Here is a 5141-nt window from a genome sequence, read left to right on the forward strand (position 1 = left end):
TCTGAGAATTTTTCTAACCAGTTTATCCTCTGACATCTTCTCTCCTAAGGCACTAGATGAATTGGCAATGTCAAGAATATTCATGTGAAAATCATGAATTCACTCATTATCTTTCATCCCAAGATTTTCAAATTTAGTGGTGAGAAGTTGAAGTCTTGACATTTTGACCTTAAATGTGCCTTCATGAGTGGTTCTGAGAATTTCCCAAGCATCTTTGGCATCGATACAAGTATTTATTAACCTGAATATATTTTTGCTAACCCCATTGAACAAGGCGTTCAAAGCTTTAGAGTTTCCCAGAGCAAGTTCATTTTCTTCCTTAAACCATTCCTCTTGTGGCTTCAAATTAGCCATGTCCTTCCCATCTTTGTCCTTCACCATAAAGTGTTTCTAACCTTTGATAACATCTTTCCGATTTTGTTATCCATAGATTTTAGAAAATCCATCATACGCACCTTCCAGTAATCATAGTTGGTATCATCCAAAATAGGTGGTCTGTTAACAAATCCTCTTTCCTTGTCCATAATACCATAAAATATCTCCCTCAAGAATCATTATCACATTTTATTAAATATATTTCTACAAACCTCTCACTATCATATGACAAAGTTTTAGTCTTTCTTTGATCCAAATAAACTCTTTTAAAATCGTATATCATCAAGTGATACAAAATCTTGTTGATTAATTTGTGTTCTGGACTGGGCCACGACACTTAGCACGGCACGGCCCAATGCTCGCCAAGCCCACGTCCAAACGACCGTATCCAAGCGACCACGAGGACACGTCAGGTGAACGACCGTCCGCCCGGAGAATGTCTCCCCGGCCCCTTAAATACGTGTCGGACAACGAGCGGGTCCTCCTCATATGATCTCCATCCACTCATCGTCAACCCACGCCGCGGGCACCTAAGTTGTGTCGGGCAGAGCCATAACGGCATCTCACTCACCACGTCACCCAACTCCCCTATATTGTCTCCTTAGAGATAGGGGCAGTTGGACCAGGGGGCAGACCTTGGTCTAGGTCTTAACGCTTCTTACGCGTCCCCTGGCAGCTCCTCCTTGGGCCTAGCTAATCCAGCCCATTAGGAGCCTTGGCCCAGCGCTGGGGGCTCAATATAAATACCCCTTTCATGGCAAAGGGGCAGGTATGCTAACTCACACTCTGATAATCTCATTCTGTACCTTTTCTGACTTAAGCGTTGGAGCACCTTGCAGGTACACCCCCCTCTCATTTCATTCTCCGGCCCATTCACCAAGACCTTGGAAGGCCCTCCTGATCAGGTGAGATCAGTGGCGCCGTCTGTGGGAAAAGGTCTTGGTGAATGGGCCGGAGAATGAAATGAGAGGGGGGTGTACCTGCAAGGTGCTCCAACGCTTAAGTCAGAAAAGGTACAGAATGAGATTATCAGAGTGTGAGTTAGCATACCTGCCCCTTTGCCATGAAAGGGGTATTTATATTGAGCCCCCAGCGCTGGGCCAAGGCTCCTAATGGGCTGGATTAGCTAGGCCCAAGGAGGAGCTGCCAGGGGACGCGTAAGAAGCGTTAAGACCTAGACCAAGGTCTGCCCCCTGGTCCAACTGCCCCTATCTCTAAGGAGACAATATAGGGGAGTTGGGTGACGTGGTGAGTGAGATGCCGTTATGGCTCTGCCCGACACAACTTAGGTGCCCGCGGCGTGGGTTGACGATGAGTGGATGGAGATCATATGAGGAGGACCCGCTCGTTGTCCGACACGTATTTAAGGGGCCGGGGAGACATTCTCCGGGCGGACGGTCGTTCACCTGACGTGTCCTCGTGGTCGCTTGGATACGGTCGTTTGGACGTGGGCTTGGCGAGCATTGGGCCGTGCCGTGCTAAGTGTCGTGGCCCAGTCCAGAACAGGAGCCCCCCAAGTCGAGTCTCTGAGCCAGAGAGATGACTTATGTTTCAACTAAGGGTTCCCCGAGACGATGGGGAAGCTTGATCGTTAGACAGGTGAGGTCGTAACAGACCTATTCATGACTGACATTTCTCCGGGAATGTCGGGGATGGAGGTGATCGGTTGATCTGCGCCTTCCTTGTAGTAAACGTGGGTATGGCGCGGGGAGGAGGCGTCTTGGTGAGTCGAGGAGACGGACAGGTGCTCGGGTCGTTTCAGCTTATTATCTTTGATAGACGTGTCTCACGATTAGTGGCGTCGCTTCGTTTCGCGCGCAAAGACGGCGTAGGCAGGCTAGGCAATGATGACCTAGCGTGTTGGTCCACGTGCCAAGCCCTATAAAAAGGGGTTGAGTAACTTCATTTCTACCTTTTTTCCTCGCTCATACGTTCACCGGAGATCTCCACCTTCTCTCTCGTTTGCTTGCTCAACCGTCTGGACCGCCGTCTCCGCCCGTCCTCCTATCTGAACCACCGTCTTCTGCTCGGACACCACCGTACCCTTTCAACTTAACTATGTCAGGTATGATTTTCCACTGTGACCCATTCTTTTTCCTTGTTGTTTTCTGTCAAACGCATGATAATGTTGTAGAAATGTGGTTAGGTTTAACTTGGGAACAGTGTAGTGGACTGTAGGTGTATGTTAGATGGTAGAAAATAGGGTTGGGATCCTACTGTACCGGGCATAAACTTCATATGCTGGGCAATACTTGCATAGGCTGTATGAAGTTTATGCCCGGTCTCCATAGAATGCGTGCGCCACCGAGTTGAGCGCGGTTAGTGTCCGTCGCCGCTACGCCCTTTCACTTGACCTGCGGTGGAAGGGTGGATTTGATATGACGTCGAATTCACTCTTTCTGTCTGCGTTTCAGGTGCTACCGGGCGCTTACGACCGAGGAAGGAAGATTTTGGGTCCTCCACCGAAGACGCGACAATCGCTCGTCTCCCTGTCGGGGATGGGAGTGTCCGAGATGGTACCGAACACGCCTCCTCTTCCGGGCAGGTCGACTTCTCATGGGTTGCGGACGAGCCCTTGGAGGAGGAATCAGACTTCTGTGACGAGGCCATTACTGCTCACGCTATGGTCGAGACCCTAAGCCGGGAGGATCCACCAAACTGGTATTGCTGCGCCCCTAAGGAAGAAGACCGCATTTGTCATCATTTCCCGGGGAAGCAGTTCACCATGTATGAATTTGCTTTTCGTGAGGCGGGGATTAGACTGCCCTTCAGCTCCTTCCAGATGTCGGTCTTCAAGTGGCTCCGGCTGGCGCCGTCCCAACTACATCCTAATGCTCTCGCATTTATGCGGGCATTCGAGTTAGTTTGCCAGTTCCTCGGCATTGGTTGCACCCGGGCTCTCTTCTTCCACGTTTTCCATCTCCAGAGGTCCGGTTCCCGTGGTCGCCACAGTTGGGTTTCTTTCAAGCAGCCCGTGCGTCTGTTCAAGACGTACGAGGATTCTGTTCGCCATTTCAAAAGCCGGTGGTACGTGGTGATGCCGATTACCCGGGCTGCCCTTCACTCTCTCTACTACTATCAACGGGAACCCAACGGGGAGGAGACGCTGATGTCGAAGATACCGCTGAGGTGGCAGCGTGATCATTTCGATCTCTCCACAGCGCATTACCGGGTCAAGTACGCGATGCTCGGCGAGGAGGATAGGCTCGCGTACAAGAAGCTGGTCGATTACGTGCAGAGCTTCAGCTTGGCGTTCTGGGCGAATCGACAGGGCGTGCCCTACCTGGATGAGGCCGGGGAGCTAATCACCGAGACGCGTTATATCAATACGAAGGCTCTGCTCGAGTGTGATACCGAGGAGGAAGCTCTGGCGTTATTGAGTAGGCAGACTTTGTTTAGCCTTTTATTTCTGTTTATGACTTCGGTCGCTAACGTTTGTGTGTAATTTATTTGCAGGTGCCATGCCCAATGCTCGTGATCGGGTGCTGAAGCTAGCGAATCAGGTCGGCGCTCCTGACCGGGTGCCCAAGAAGAAGAAGAAAACTGCGGCCCGTGTCTCGGAGACTGCTGGCGATGCCGGGGTCGGTCCCTCGCAGGCGGCGAGCGTGATTCCTTCCTCTCCTCCTCGGCTTAACCCGATCAACATTCCTGATAGCAGCCCGTCGCCAGCGGCTTCTCCCCTCCATAAACGGAAGCGTCCGGCTGGGGCCCTTACCAGGTCGTCTCCAGGAAGTCCGAACGGACCGGGGAGCTATCTTCTACCTCCCTGCTATGTGGAACGGTCGTTCTTCACGGCCGAGGAGTCGATTGTTGTGCCCGCGCCTGAGGCCAAGGCTATTCTGGACCAGGATGCTGCGGCTCGGAGAAAAGATCTGGCCAGGGATATTGCTGCTGTCATCCGGGTGATGGAGACGGCCATGGTTTTGACCGACACTTCGGTCTCCACTGCCTCGCTGGAGGGTGCCCTTTTGCAGGTCCGGGCGGAGAAGGAAAAATTATCTAAAGATCTGTCGGACTACAAAGAAGAGCATCAGCTACAGGAAGGGCTGAGCCGGAAGCTGGAGGAGGTGGAGAAGGAGAGGGACCAGTTGAAGGCTGCGACGGCGAGCTTGGAAGAGCAGGTGGCCGACCATCAGAAGCTGACCGAGGACAACGCTGGCCTACGGGCTCAGGTTGCGTTTCTCGAGGGAAAGGTCCGTCCCCTGGCAGATGAGACCGAGGAGGAACGCGCCCTTGGTTCGCGCGGTGAGTTGCTAGGGCATATTCGGACTCTCAACCAAGATCTCGTGGCCTGCTTCAAAGAGGGTTTCGACAATGCTGTCGAGCAGCTCGGGCTTCTGAACCCTGAGTTGGTGACAGCAGGGTCGGCCTATAACTACTGCGTCCGGGATGGTGAGATCGTCTGCCCGTTTGAAGTGGAGGAGGAGCTGGGGGGAGAAGAAGAAGAAGAAGATGAAGAAGTGCTCCGAGCGGAGTCTTAGTTTATCTGTTTTTCTTATCATGGCCTGCGTGCCTTATGTCTTTTGGCCTTCGGGCGTTGTAATATGGCCTTCGGGCGTACTTGGCTTCGGCCGCTTTTATCGTTTCTAATGTATGAATATTTTCGTTACCATTCATTGTGTTCGTTTGTGTTTGATACTTGTTTGCATGAATTCGTACTCTGCTCGACTTTGTTAATCTCCTCGGTTTAGGGAATCGACGAAGTGTCGGGCTTTGTGCCCGTGGGTATCGAAGCCCGGGTCCGTTGTTCGAACCCTGGCCCCGAG

Source organism: Lathyrus oleraceus, chromosome 7 (assembly GCF_024323335.1).
Source record: "Lathyrus oleraceus cultivar Zhongwan6 chromosome 7, CAAS_Psat_ZW6_1.0, whole genome shotgun sequence".
Classification (NCBI taxonomy): domain Eukaryota; kingdom Viridiplantae; phylum Streptophyta; class Magnoliopsida; order Fabales; family Fabaceae; genus Lathyrus; species Lathyrus oleraceus.